This window comes from Neodiprion pinetum, chromosome 5, assembly GCF_021155775.2.
Source record: "Neodiprion pinetum isolate iyNeoPine1 chromosome 5, iyNeoPine1.2, whole genome shotgun sequence".
NCBI classification, from domain to species: Eukaryota; Metazoa; Arthropoda; class Insecta; order Hymenoptera; family Diprionidae; genus Neodiprion; species Neodiprion pinetum.
Window position 1 is genome coordinate 9,056,093 of NC_060236.1, and position 16,642 is coordinate 9,072,734.

Genomic DNA, 16,642 nt, shown 5'->3' on the forward strand with positions numbered 1-16,642 from the left:
TGAAGTTTATATTATACGAGGGTCGGAATGATGCGGAGGCATTCTTTTCACATACATACAAGGGAATGGGACTTCTTCTGTATCTGCACACGCGCCTACATACACCGTATATTACAAGTCTGAATACCGTTGGCGCCGCGAAATCTTCACGCCCATTATCGAGAGAATAACCTTTTCGCATAGGATCGAGCGTTGCGAATTAATATCGCAGGATTAGGGAATAAGAGTCTGCATCTGCAGAATATACGTATATTATGCCTTACAAACCGACGCCGCGCGAATTCCACAGACGTGCGTTGGTTGCCGTTCCGTGTAACGGGGGGGAAAAAAAAAAAAAAAAAAAAAAAAATAATCAAATAACAGGGGAAAAGAATAGAAGAAAAGAATCGCAATTGCCTGATCGCGACTCGCGTCACTACCGCTTTTACCCGATGCTCGTTTATTCCGACTATGGCGCGTACATACGTAACTCGGCGCCGTCTTGAACGCGCGCGGTATTTAAATTACCCTGCATATCCAGGCTTCCAGACGCAATCCCGACACTCTGCGAAACAGAACCCAAAAAACACTTTTACACTCGCCATTTGCGTCAGATACAAATACATGCGTATAAATTTATATAACTACGCGTAACGTTTTACTTTTTATTCTAGTTTATCAGTATTTTCAGTAATTTCAAACGCTTGATTCACCGTTGATTAAAATATGCCCAGTTAATTTTTAAATTTATGACATCTTTCACGCGTTATCTGCACAACTTGTAGGTTAGTCGATATTTTGGTAATTCCATGCAAACGGTTCTTACTCGGTAACAAATAACGAACAATACGTTCTTCGTCTACGTATTGTAACGACAGATCTTATACCAAGTATTTTTTCCACAAGTTTTACACGTTTTTTAAACAATTATTTGTGTTTGAAACCCGTGCGGATGAATTCTTATTTATAGTTTGCCATTCCTACGCTTCGGCAGCAACGGATGAAGAAATTTTTTTCTTAAATTTAAAAAAAGAAAAAAAAAAAAAACGCAATCGTAACAGCATTCTGTGCAAAATCTATAAACAATTATACGTTGGTTCGAGAGATCCCCGATGTCGGAGAATTTTCCATCTTATTTTCAGACTCTGTAAAGATTCTTCGATACACCTCGTTTCATTGAGAACGATAGAAACCGCCTGCATTACGTCGTTAATGAAATCGTACAGCAATATAATCTGAATCTGAACGCTCTTTCGTTTTAAAACAGTAAAAAAAGCGTCGAAAAATCTTCTCCGCGCGGCTACAACGTGAAGGAAAGATAAAAATGAAAAGCGTAAAACAGTATCGAATACAAATGAAAACAAGTCTACGTGTAAATATATCTATAGATAACTACGTATGCAGTATACAGATGTAGTTGTATTCGCGTGTGGCAGGTGGATATGGGGTGGAAAAATAGTATAATTAGAATTCCTTAACCCCTCAAGTGTTTTAACTCGATGCTAAATCGGTTCTCGCCCGCGAGTATTCCTGCAAATTTTTTGCAAATGTACCGACACCGTCGGCGCCACGCACGTGTCGTCACTCGGCTGTGTAACGCACAATTCACACGCCCGCAAAAATTTTCTCCAACCATGTGTTCCCCGACGATACTTTTTACTCTTATTTTAGAACCTGCCAATTCCGAGTGATCAAAATTTTTTGCAAGGTCTTATTTCTCCCCGTGATATTCACCCTGTCTATTTGCCTGTCCGACAACCGCGAACGATATTATAGTTTTTCGACCGTATAAACTGTATGTATGTATACACGATATATATTTATATAACGTACTCGAATACCGCTCTGATATTCCTAATTCATTTCTGATTTACGATGTCGTTCTCCCGGCTTTACAAGAGTCTAGTATCGTGATTCTTCATTTTTTTTTTTCTTCTTCAAACGAAGCACGTTGTGCGTAGTGAGTTCCAGAGAAAATCTTTGACACAATTTTATCGATTTTTTTTATATAGATTAGAGTGTCCCAAAAAAACCGACTATTTTTTTTTTTTCAAAGAACATTGAAAAATCGTCAGAGTATCTCTAGAAAATGACCCTGTGAAAATATAAGCTCTTAATATTAATATTTAGAGGTGGCGATTTGTAATTTTCTATTTCCCATTTAAATAACATGGGAAAATTTTTTTTTGAACATTGGAATTTTGTGATGGGATAACGAGCTACTTCATAAGTATGAGAAAATCAGGTCTTATAGGAAATTTGATGCTCTACAAAAAAGGTCTGATTGACATTTTGCGTAAATCCAGCCGTTTCAAAAATATCGAGCCTCAAACTTCGGACTGTTTAAAATTATGCTTTTTTTTTCGTAAATACAACAAAAATTAATTTATATGTATTATAAACCCAGAATCATCAACTGAACAATAAATATATGCATATATTTGACGGAATGCAGATCCGAAATTATTAATAATTTGACAAATGATAATTTTTATTGATTTTTAGCGAAAAATATTTACTTACCTAAAAAAAATCAATAAAAATTATCATTTGTCAAATTATTAATAATTTCGGATCTGCATTCCGTCAAATATATGCATATATTTATTGTTCAGTTGATGATTCTGGGTTTATAATACATATAAATTAATTTTTGTTGTATTTACGAAAAAAAAAGCATAATTTTAAACAGTCCGAAGTTTGAGGCTCGATATTTTTGAAACGGCTGGATTTACGCAAAATGTCAATCAGACCTTTTTTGTAGAGCATCAAATTTCCTATAAGACCTGATTTTCTCATACTTATGAAGTAGCTCGTTATCCCATCACAAAATTCCAAAGTTCAAAAAAAAATTTTCCCATGTTATTTAAATGGGAAATAGAAAATTACAAATCGCCACCTCTAAATATTAATATTAAGAGCTTATATTTTCACAGGGTCATTTTCTAGAGATACTCTGACGATTTTTCAATGTTCTTTGAAAAAAAAAAAGTAGTCGGTTTTTTTGGGACACTCTAATATAGATATATCATATGAATGTCTCAACGTTACGGCTAACTTGTTTTTTCAGGGTTCGTACGCACAGGGAAAACCTGGAAAACCGGAAAAACTCGGGGAGTTTCTTACAGCAGGGAAAAGTCAGGGAATTTCGAAAATAAGACTGGAATTTAAAGCTTCTTGAAGAAATAAACTCGTTCTTATACGTACGTTACTTGATATCAAACCTCCTTTCGTTTTTTTCTTGCTGAAGATCGCTGGCTGTTGTTTGTAAATTAGTAGTCGGACGGTAAATTAATTACTAGGTAATATTGAAGGTATTAGTATTGATATGCAAAAAAATTGTCATTAATCAGCGGCACATTTCTTGGTAGGTTACTGAAAAAAATCCTATTTTCATGCTGGAACACTGGGAAAAGTCAGAGAATTTCGGGTTCCAAAAAGCGTACGAATCCTGGATTTGGTCCGAAACAAAATGCGAGTTCGATTCTATACTAATTATGTGACAATGCATCCTATTTCCTCACGTCAGCTGCATCGCCAGTTATTGTTACATAATTCGTATAGAATCGAACTCGCCTTTTTTTTCGGGCCGAAAACAAGTTAGCCGTAACGTTGAGACTTTAATACATTTTACCGTTCATTAATGGGTTCCCAGTGGCTCACTATTTTTTTTTTTTTTTTTTTTTCTAATCAAAACTGAAGCGAGTTTTCTTTCTATTGAAATTTTATGTGTCTATGATCAATGTAGCGTTTGTTTCTCCTGTCACTTGCGTCACTAGTCATTGGCACACAAAATTTGCTTAGGAATGAAACTCGTTCTAGTTTTGATTTCAACAAAATAGCGAGCCACTGGGAATCCATTAATGAACATTACTGTACTGAGGGCCATTGTCGCACAATTCGTGTGGAATTGAAGTCACATTTTTATTCGAACCGAAAACAGGGTAGCCGGAAGAGAAGGACATTAATGAACATTAAGTACGTACTTATATGTTGTTGTATTTATTAAAATTTAAATCGAAAAACCCATTTATTTTTTCTGTGTCATTGATTTGAATTTTTTACATTATGTTAACAATCGTGTACAGAGTTTTTCGTTGGTATTAATTTTCTAGCACGTACACAATTAATTACCATTGAACGGTTCCAGGAATCACATTCTGATTCTGGAACAAGGAAAATGATTCAAACTTGACGATGCGCTAGATAGATAATTTTTCTTCTCGCTTCATGAATTCCGTCTCTAAGTCAGTTCGTCGGCTAAAGTTTATCCGTTATTTGAATAGTGATTGAAATTTATACTAGAAATTTCTAAAATATTTTGCAAAAAGAATTTGATTTACATCACCACATTTATCTAAAACATGTGTGAATAGTATATATAATATTCTCTATCTTTTTCTGATTGTGAGTCACTCTTACGATTAAAGTTGGCGTGTAAAGCACCATGCGTGTCTATATATATGTGTTAATATGGGGCATTCTACGTCAATTCGACTAGGTGGCTGACCCTCACCCTCTTGGAATTGGTCCGAGATTTTTTATATTGCTGTTCTGAAATTAAAAATGATTCCGATTTTTTTCAGATTTTTTTCTACCTTTTCCGTCGCCCCCAGAACTCCTTAAATGATGATGTTTCGACGATGATTGCGTCATGTTTGGAAATTCTGAATAAAAATACAGAAATTCTGTGGCCAAAGCCAAAAACATTCCAATAAAAATTAAAGTGGGCATGCAAAATGGTAATTTTTTAGTTTATTTAATATTTTTTTTTTAGTCATTTCGATATATTTTTTTTTATTGTATTTATGAGGCCTGATATGTATTATTACGGCAACAATCTGGAAATTTTTATTAAAATTCAATATTAAAAATTCAAAATGGCTAAACTAAAAATGATTTTTAATTTCATTTATAACGTACAGATTGTTGTTGTATTGGGGAAGGCATAGGTATTGATCCTTGAAACTGTTAAGAAAAAATCAGAATGACTAAAAAATAATTATTAGTGGGTTAAAAAGTGAATAAAAAAATTAGAATGCTTACCTGTCCACATCAATTTCGGTTGTAATTTTTTTTTCATATCTTCAACAATGTCGCAATCACTGTCAAAGTATCATCGTGTTAGGAACGCTGGGGGTAAGAAAAATCTGGAAAAAATGGGAATGTTTTTTTAAATTTCGAACAGCGATATAAAAATCGTGGATCAAATCCAGGAGGGTGAGGGTCAGACCCTATACTCGAATTGACGTGGAATGCCACATATGTAGTCAAGAGGTAGACACGTCCCGATTTCTTTGTGGTAAAAGGATACGGATAATATTTGGTGATTCTCATACAAGTCGAGTGCAGTCAGTCAGTTGAGGTGGAGGTGTAACGTCGCGGTGGGGTGACAATGAATGCCAAACCTTCGCATTCCACCGGTTCACAATGCCTAGAGACGTGCATTGTCAGCTTGCGAGGTTCTGAGGTCGAGACTCGTGTGTACGAGATGCTTATTCGCCCGCGTGTTTTTTTTTTTTTTTTTTTTTAATTTGCAAATGCACCTGATTTGTTACACGCATACGTACCAGTGGGGGGGAATTCATAAATCGAATTCATTGATTGAAGTTTATGGCGGCACGTTGGTTAACAGATTAAACCCATATTCGTTGTACTTGTTCGTCGATTGTAGAAAAATTTTTGTCACCACGCAAACGCGATCGTAAAATGATCGTTTCGAAAAAAAATTTCAAGTTATTTCATTGCCAAGGAAAATAAAAAATTATTGAAATACGATTTTCTGAATTTGCTGGTGAAACTTGAAGGATTCGTTGAATAATAATAATCGTCGAATAGTTAGATATAAGCATGCCTGTATGTACGATAATTATCGTATCGTAAAGGCTGTTAGTTGTTTTGACAAAATTCACGAATCGAAAATAGTTGGGAGTTTGAAAAAATAATTCACACGGCACATGCGATCGAATTCAGTGTCCCAAATTAATTACCTGTAGAAAAATAATCTTTGTTCATCCTTGAAGGTTTTGAAGAATTACGTTTTTATGCGAGAGTCGAATAAAAATCGAAAGAAAAAAATACGACAATACCTGCAAGATTAATTTAAATATCTCTCACTTCTGATTTTCAATCGCAGCTGATTCACCGTAGAATTGAAACCTTCCGAGAACCGTAAAATTTTGAAGATCGTGCTGGAATAAGAAATGAATTTATTTTCAAAAACCAGTTTGACATTAAAGAAAGGATCACCGGGTATAACGACATAACGCGAAGAAGTTCCACCCTCGTTCAAAGGTTCTTCGGTTTGTTAGCCGTTGAATAGAGAAAAGCAAAGGAAGAAAAGTGCATCGCACCACCAGCAACGGCACCGTGACAGGGTCTCAGGGCCCCGATATATCTATTTTTCTTATTGCCCGCGTACTCGACCGCCCAGAATCTATCAGATTTGTCATTCAGGATTATACGAACAGCGACGGCGTCGGCGGTCTTGATTTCCCAACCGCTCTGTGGTCCGGATGCGAAAATAAAGAAACCTCGAAAAGGCGCTCCCCGAATGAATTACCCAAGAATAGAAGATAACATTCGGTATTCGACGAATTATTACAAGTCGCAAGCTGGGGGAGGTGTTTTTTTTTTTTTTTTTTTCTTCTATATCAAAATACAAAATTAAAAACTACCGGAATTATGAACAAAGGCTTTTATACAACGCAACGCATGTTTTACGCGTTTTTTCACACTCGTGTTTGGTACGTAAAGTAACTATATTAGCGATGGTGATGGTGAGTCGTCACCGCGCATGCGCGGAGTACAATAAAGAGCATTCTTAAGTACCAAGAGTTAAAGGTGGTCCTCTCTGTACTCTGCGCATGCGCAGTCGCGATCAAATCTGACATTACGCGACCCTAACCTCGATTTTGTGCTCCGTGAAAGAAGTATAATAATAATAATTTAATAAACACGCAATCTGCGGCTATTTGTAATAAAATCAATAAAACGTATCGATTTTTGACCAACCAATCAGCCTACTATGAAGCCCAGCACAGCTAGCCTTTGTGCTCTAAAACGGCGGTCAGCTCGAATAAGGCAATCGCTATTTATTCTCTTTTTCCTGTCTACCAAAAAGAGCTGGCTTAAACGTCTTGATGAAGCTTATTCACTCTGGATCATCAATCATCGGATGATTCAGATATCATTGCCTTGGGAAATCAGAGGTTCAATGTTATTATGTATTTTCTTTAAGAAGATATCGGTCGGGGATTTTCCTATCCGAAGATTTTGTTTTACAAAATTATGATTACCATTTCGCATACCTACGTAATATCTTTTTTCTATGGGCAAATGAAAGGAACTCTTCGCCTCAGGTATCGATAAGTTTTTTTTCATTTTTACGGATTAATAAATTCAAATGGCTATACGGCGGAACATCAAAATATTCCAATCCTTCAAAATCTTCTCCTGCCATTTTATAATGAAATTGTCGCTTTCTCATGTCAAACCAGCTGCAATTAAGTTTTGTGGAATGTTTCAAAATATGCGAATGTACCGAATCTTCTGAAATATTTGAAAATTCACATTGAAATCGTTTGATCGTCTTTGTGATCTTCGGAAATCCACCTAAATACGACAATTTTGAAATAAAATCGTAAAAACTGATTGGAAATATTTTACCGAGTGATCCAGAAGGATTTACGGACAGTTTGGTACTCGTTCGAGATAAATCGGCAACGATTCCCAAACATCGCGATAACCTGTAGTACATTCTTGTTGAAAATGTCACGTTACTAAAAATGATCCAAATGTGTCACCAGTTTGCTAATTCACCAATGAACGAACGAACGACTGCCAAATATTCAACGATCGTTAGTGAAACGGTCTCACTATATGCGAATATTTAATAATACGGTGGTTTGAAATAACTCCGATGTATATTTCTGTACAGAAAATCAGATGTATAGAAAACAAGTGCTAATAATAGCGATGATAATAATAGTCACATAAATATACCTGAATAACAACAATCACAACGATAGCAATAAATCGGCTAAGTTATGCCGCAACTAGGCGGGACTCGATTTTTATACGAAAAAATTGAGGAGCAAACAATTTTGTATCTGGTGCGAGAAGACGATCGGGAACGGAAAACATGCAGAAAGGATTTTACCGCGCAGATCGCTGTTTGTTAAAAAATATTTATCACCACCAATTTGTTAGAGTTTAGAGACGTTTCTAGTGCTCCGGATTAATAGAATCCCAACCGTCGAGCCACGGAGGGTGATAGAAAAATTCCTCGAACGTTTCAGCGTTATTTGTAAATTTCTTAATCGTTGCGAACTTAGGCTTCCAGGAATTAAATGTCGTAAAAATAATCGTCTGATGCAATAATCACGTTTCAATATACATATATGGTAAAGTTTATTAACTTTCCATCATCGATACAGTAAACTAGGTATCTCAAATTTTTCTTCGAGTTAGATGAATCGAAAATGGTAATATATCGTAGAAAATATTAAGTATAAATCCGAATTTTACGCGTTAGAAAAAAAAAAAAATAAAAAACAAAATAGTACGTAATCGATTTTCAGTCCACGCAAATTTTCTAATCGACGAAAAACAGAGATCTTCGTTGATTTCCTAAATGTTTGTCAATCGGTACGTATATCAATATATGTAATTCGAGTTGATTGATACTTTAAAATACATTCACTGATAGAAAAATTAGACGAAAGGTGGACAAGCAATCCAGGCGACAAAATATTTAGGAAACAGTCATGTTACAGGTAATCACCTGACATTTTTTTCTTTTGAAGTCGGTACAAAACACCAATTTTCGGGCTACAAATGCAGGTACATATAATAGAATGAAACCGAACTTCCGGTCTCTTGTGACGGTGACAAAAAAAAAAAAAAAAAAAAAACAAAAAAAGAGTTCGGAGTTTACCTTATACCCTCAGCTTATAAGTACGTTATAGAATCTGTTCGGCGCCTGCGGATGGACAAAGCACCGCGTGAGCAAGCGTGAAAAATGAGAGAAAAAGAGGATCGAGAGAATAGAAGAGACGAGGTGAGCCGGCGCCTGCAACACCGATCAGTCGAGACTTTTATTCCGTCGATTGAAACTTCTCGGAAGTCTGAAGTCGGCTCGGTAAAGTTCCCTGAAAGATTCCTTCGGTGACAGATTTTATTCAAAGCCTTATACGACGATGAATGGGACACCAGACCGTCTGAATGAATGGTTGAAAAGAAGGAGAGAAAAAAAAACAAAATGGTGTTCAAATACTCTCCAGTAGTGTGTTTTCCGACGGTTATACTGAAAACGAATTAGAGAAGATTTTTACTGTGTGAAAAGGCATCGATTTTCAGCAAATTTTAGTGACTCAACCCAAGGTAGAAACAATTTGAATATTAATTATGGCGTTTTTGATTGGGTTATAGTCTTTTTTGGCTTATTTTTTTTTCCCCCCATAAAGATCTCTGAAGGGGTTGATTGAAAAAAATTTACCAACGCGGTTATTTTCGGAGTGGATAAAAATAGATTCTTGATAATTTGTAGAGATATTTGAGCGGTGAACGAACTTGACTCCTTGACCGTGAATGACACGTATAAGGGTGGAAAAACGTTGTGACACTTTTGTGTTACGGCGCATATGTGGGCGTTTAAAAAAAAAAAAAAAAACATATCTTTACTACATCGATTTGAGTTTCGTCGAGGAAATCATAGTTTCGGAGGTCGCTGAATCCGCAAATGAAATAAGATATCCAAAATTCAAAATGACCAAATCAATTTCGAAAAGTAGTTAGATATAAATCAAAATTTGTGTCTTTGGAGTTTATATTATCTTTTATACTATGTTAGATATTTTCTCGCATCTACGCGCTCAATGTCAAATCAACCCAATCAAATCGAAATCCAAATTGGCAATCGCCATATTGAATCAACCATTTTGAATTTTGGGCACCTGCTTTCAGATGCAAATTCAGCGACTTCAAAAACTTCAAGATACTTACTTTCGTTTGAATCAAAACCATTTTTCGAATTTGCATCCACCATATTGGATACAAAATTTTGAATTTTGGACAGCTGCTTTCAGATGAAAATTCAGTGACCTAAAAAACCTCGAGATACTTACTTTCGTCGAAAATCAAACTGTTTCTCGATTTTGGAATCCGCCGTTTTAAATTCGGGAAATCTGATTCCCCAAAATCTGACAAATCTATCAAATCTTTTTTCTGTCACAAAAGCGGCACAAAAATCTCATTTTCACCACTGCACCGCTAAGGGGTAATAATAACCGGTGCAAAATCAGCCTGTCATAAATAATCTGAACAAAAATGACCCGTGAAATATAAATATACAAAAAAAAAAAAATCAAATTAAATTCCGTCTTTGTTATTTTTGTTTGGGTTATTATTTCTGGGTTATTTGATCCTGGTGCCGTTTTGAACGGTGGTTTTTTTTTTTCTCCTTTCCTAACTTTTGACACAGACGATCCGGTATCCCATTCGGAACGTTAATAGTGAGAAGGTTACGTACCTACACAGGTATAACAATGAAAAAGGTATAACGGGCACACGTCGCATTCAAGCGAAATCCCGGCGCAATAATTTATATTAGGCGCCTCACTGCTCACAAATCTGCAGACTCTGAGGAGCGGAAAATACAAAGGTGCGAAAATGAAGGTAAAACGATCCGCCGACCCGCAGCAACGGACGGTTTCCAACGGTCGAATTCCGGGATATTCTTAAGAAGACCCGACTTTGGATCAATTACGCAAATCCTCGTGCCTAATGCACCGCTCAATTTTACACCCGAATCGTTCGCCGGATTAGCATATTAGTTCCTCACCGTCGTTTCTCTAAATCGAAACAATACACGCTTTGAACGGTCTTGAACACGGTAAGGTTTTCCAATCTTAATCCGCTGGTCTAATTAACAACTCCCCGGGTAATTTATTCTCCATCGAATACGAATATGATTATTTCGCAATTGTCCTTCGTTGCATAATGTGATTAAAAAATTTTAGAACGCAATTAAATTTTGTACGCAGATATCGTGCGTGAAACGATATTGTGTAAATCTTTTCCTTGCGAGTGAACAATTAAAAATACGTTTCTTTGAATGTTAAAAACTTTTGTCATCCATGATTTTTAAATAAGGCACGACGCTTTAATAATTCTCTGAAAAACAAATCAATTCTAGACCACTTACGTGTCGTTTCGTATTATTGAACAAAAGCTTTGTAAAATTTCTGAGAAATTGAGTTACGAAAAAGAGATAAAAAATAGACGAATAATATACCGACGGAAATTGGCCAGTTCTCAAATGTCGAAGAAAAGAAAGATTATAAATAAGAATTAGCGAAATCTAAATCGAAGCCAGAATCTATGCATACATACGTACATATATTCGTATATCAGAAGCTGATACGATATGATAAGAAATTATTATTTTCACTATATACATATATATATATATATATATTATATATACTACGCGGCGGATTAATTTCGTGTCTAACCACTTCCTGGATACGTGTATAATATACCGCACGTATGTATATTGTAAACGAACACACGACGCGCTTTTACGTTCGGATATACGTAGGTATTAACAATCATTTCACGTGCTACCAGAGATTAATTACTCATACCCACACGGATGCGGAACACACTCGTAATTATTATTATACATATGTCATAATAACCAGTATTATCTTGAAATCTTGGGCCGGTTAATTCAAGCACGAGTCGAGGTTCGAAGGCGCCCTGCGGGCGTGTGATGCTAATAAAGCGGCATGCCCGACGAACCAAAGCCTGTACGAACACAGTGATAATATGCAATAAATTCGATAAGCATGAAAGATTGTATCGGCTGGTTGACACATCCTAGTTTTTCTACTACCTACTAGTTTCACGTAACATGTGCCATGCTCGACAAACGACCGGTTGTTTTTCTTTTGATTAAATCATTTCTGACGTATAATTATAAATTCTTAAATAACTAACCTCAACAGTCAGTAAAATCACATTGATTTAATACAATACCGGGTAACGTGGCATCTGATTTGAATTCAACGTTCGGTGTTTAGACGATCAAACGAAAGGGCGACCTTCGACGGGATTTGATAGATTTAAACGATCAATGAGACACGGAACACGTTCAAGAATTGAATTCATTTGATTAGAATAAGAATATATTGTTTCCATTAAATTCGACGAATGCATTAAGTGACGTTTGTTTCATTTCATCCCGATTCAGCACTTTTTGGCTCGGACTGTACGCTCGATGCGTTGCCTTAATCGCGTCTCATAGTCTTACACAAATTGCCGCATTTCAAAGGTTCGATACCTTCTCGGTCTCAGTGCGAAAAATGCAGGTCGTAGGGTTCGACTGATCGGGTCGTCAGAAATACACAACGCCGATTAATCGGCTCATCTGTAACTGGACAGACGGTGTCGATTTAAAATTAGTAGATAACATGCATAGGAAGCTGATCGAGAAACTGGATAATACTGGTTACAGGTACCTGTATACCTTATATATATATATATATATATATATATGTCTATATATAATGATTGCTCCAAACGACGATAATCCCGCCTTAAATCCGTCGTTCTAATCAGTAACGATCGCATCAGTGGTTCTCGTAATGACTTAATCATTAAAATAATTATCTCCTTAACTAATTAAACGATTCGTCGCTCGGTTAATTAATTGGAACGAAATCGAGTCCCTCGCACGTTTATATGGACAAATATAACGAAAATGATCATATAATTTGTTCATTGGTGCATAAGATCATGCTAATTTGAGAATCGGAATATTGAGATTTTCAACCTTCAATTTTTTATTATTTTTACAGTTTTCGCCATGAATTAAAAATTATATAGTTTTGGGGACGAAATGAAAATCTAATATGCGTTACTATTCTTTCGGATTCCAGTCACTTGCAATATATTTTCTTGTAATTATTGTAATAGTTGAATGTCGGTGCAACGACGGATTGACGTTAAGACCTCGTTTAACTGAAAATATGTACTCGGTTGAACAAACAGATCAGTATTGCAATTATTATGCAGGTTATTTAGTATTGACAATTGTTACAACATAGAATAGTTCTTTTTTAACATGTTCTTGTAATTGCATAAATATTTCGGCTGTAACAAAAAACGAAAATACGTTGACTTCGATCTGACATCTCAGCATACGAATGTCTGAAAAAATTCTGGATGGTAGTAAGAATACAGAAAGATTAGAAAATAAAAAGGCGTTATATCGAATTTTTGAAAAGGCAATAATCTATTTTATTGGATTAAAGTACAGAAAAGTTGAAATGTAGATAGGTCGAAGTATAAACATCCATAATATATAATAGAATCGTTAAAATGCGTAAGAATGTTGCAAAATACCGATATATATTCTGCTATTCTACAGCTTACCTTCCCACACTTTTGTGACTTTTCTATCCTTCGGCTTTCTACAAATTTTGGAAATTTTTTAAAAGAGTTTTTCGCAACTGCGAAAATTCGATATTGCAACGCTTCTGTTTTCTGATCCTTCAACATTTTCACATCCACTCGAATTTTCCAGCATAACGATCCGATAGTATACAATTATAACGTATCAGTTCAAAAGAACGGAGAACAAAATAATTAAAAAAAAAACAATTGATACCGAGAAATTTTCCTCGCTCCGAATTATTATACAGCTTTGAATTGTGAAAATTGCGAATAAATAATTGAAGAAGGGCTGTGAGTGCTTTTTTTAAAAAAAAAAAAATAACGTGGCAAATTTTTAATTACAACCATACAGCGAAGAAAAATTCCTTTTTTTTTTTTACTTATTTTTAATTTCTTGTCGCAAACACTTGCACCTTTTTCTAATTCTCGTCTTAAATTAGGGAAGACGGATCGGAGTCGTTCAGACGAGAAAGAATGCCCCATATAGTCAGTCGGTCCTTGTAATCCGTGGACATAATGCCTCGGCGGTTCGTGTATACCTTACGAGTGTTTGTATCTGGCATCACAATCTGCTTTGCGAGCGCAGCAGGATGCGTAGATTAAGATGCGTATCTCCGACAAGGCTATTCTTCTTTCTCAACACTCTTGTTCTTTTCCGTCACGCCATGCGCCATGCGGCTACAGCCGTTGCCGCAGCTACCAGGCAGACACACGCTGAACCAGAGTCCAGAAATCGGTGTCACCGATCAGCTTGAACGCGAGGCGATCCTATCTGGAAGAGCTTTGACGGCTTAACGTACGCGAGTCTCCTTCGCCGCAACCCTGACACTCCGTGGAATTGTAATTTCTGTATGGATGTTGAATTTTTTTAATATGGAAAACGCCCCACTCACCGGGACTGTCTTTCAGATCGTAATTTCTCACAGCGTTGCGGAAGAACAATTGATATTCGATTCGCCATTTTGAATTATGGAAATCTGATCTCAGATTCAAATTCAGTGACCCCAAAAAACCGCTAGATACTTGCTTTCGTCGGTCGGAATCGAGCAAATTTTCGGATTTGCATCCGCCATATTGGACCCGCCATTTTTAATTTTGGACATCTGATCTCGGATTGAGATTCAATGACCTAAAAACCGCGAGGTACTTGCTTTCGTCACAATCGAATTATTTTTCGAATTCGCATTTGCCATATTGATCCGCCATTTTGAATTTTCGACACTACTGCTTTCAGACGCAAATTCAGCGACTTAAAAAACTTCAAGATACTCACTCTCGTTTGAATCAAACTATTTCTCGAATTTGCATCCGTCATACTTATTGGATCAGCCATTTCTGTGCAGATGTTGGATTTCTGGAATCTGAAAAAACACCCCACTCAGTGGAGGATCTTTTGGATAGTGATTTCTCATCGTTGCGGAAGAATAATTGATCGTTACGAAATTGTAGTGCAAAGACTAGATTCGTAACTGAAAACTTAGATACTTAGAATCACTTTGGAATACTTGAAAAAACTAACAGACCCGTTCAATTTCCCTCGATTATTCCAGCATTTGGTATCTTTACATTATCAAAAAGCTCTTCGTAATCTACGATTATAATATACGTTGTGTCGAATAACTTTACTAGATTCAAGATGTATAATTACCTTGATGTTGGATGACATATACCTAACCTTACTTCATACCGAATAAGACGTAGTTTAATAATTAGCAATCCAAGCAAGTAAATGAAACAGCTTGTTGTTACAACCTACTAATGAGTAATGTAAAAAAAATGTGACAACTGACATGTTTTTCTCCCGAGGATTGATGGACAGGAATGCCTCTCCACGTGTTACACCTAGTCGCATATTGTGATTGTCTTCGTTTCCATTTACCTCTTAACTACAATAATTTCTTTCGTCTTCCTTCTTTATTTCTGCATACTTACATGTGTCTCGCTGCACGTCCGAAGAATGCAAAATCGATAAGACGAAAATGTTAACTTGAAACGTATATCGTACATGCAGCAGCTCACGGTTTGGTATTATAATACCGTATGAAGTATTAAGTAATACCCAATGCCGCAAGAATTGCAAATGTGATTCAAGTGCCTCGGAAATGTTGAACGAGATGCGAATCAAACCCGATTCCACTCCTGCGGGGCACGGCGTCCGGTTTTTTTGCCATGTTGGCACGCTTGTAACACGTATCAGGCTCTGTGTATGTTTTTCATATCCACGCATGGTTAGATGCTTTGTTCCAGAGGCACGACGATATAAATTATACCTATTTACACCTAACTAAAAGTATCCGCGGTCTATTTGAAGGGATGCTATAGTCAGTTCTTACCGACCGCGTTGAATATCATCTATTTTCGCCAAAATCAAAGTAATTTCGAACAAAAACAAACTTGTATATCGTGATTAAAATCATGCATAGCCTTTGATATTAGCGAAGATAAAACACATTCATCTCAGTCGGTAAGAACTAAATAATAGCGTCCCCTTAACCGTGACCGCAAACCACACCGATCATTAATCGATAAAATCGATAAATCAGTATATGCAGTACTCGCAACTTTAGAGGGCAACAATTTTTTGCTATTCCATTTCTCTTACAGCTGATATTTTCTGAGTATCATAAGGGGGCATCCATTAATCACGTGAGACTCACGAGGGGGGGGGGGTACTTGACAATATCACGATTGATCACACGGGAAGAGATTGATCACGTGTATTTTTTGGTGCATTTTTTCTAAAAACACCGAGTATATTTAGAGATTTTTATTGGTTTTATCACATTTTTAACCCATGCACGCGAGTAGTCGATCGGCGAGAAAAATCACGTGATAACGGGCAAGGGGAGGGGGGGTTCACCAAAACCTCATGTGTGATCACGGAGGGGGAGGGGGGGTCTAAAATTGATTATAAAGGCATCGCGTGATTAATGGATGCCCCCTAAGGAAGAGGAAAAAAAACAAAAAAATATTTAGACCGACTGAAGATGAATCATTCAAGTTTTACACAAATATTATGCACAAGAATCTTAGAACTCCTGCGAAAAACGGGTAACCTATGGTAAATATATCTAATAATAATCTTGTTCAACGGATATTTTTTTTTTTTTTGAATTACCAAATTTATGGGCCCCGGAGATCGCGTAATGTGTTATTTCTACGTGGCAAAATTTTGTATTTTTTTTTTATTACGTTGTGATGG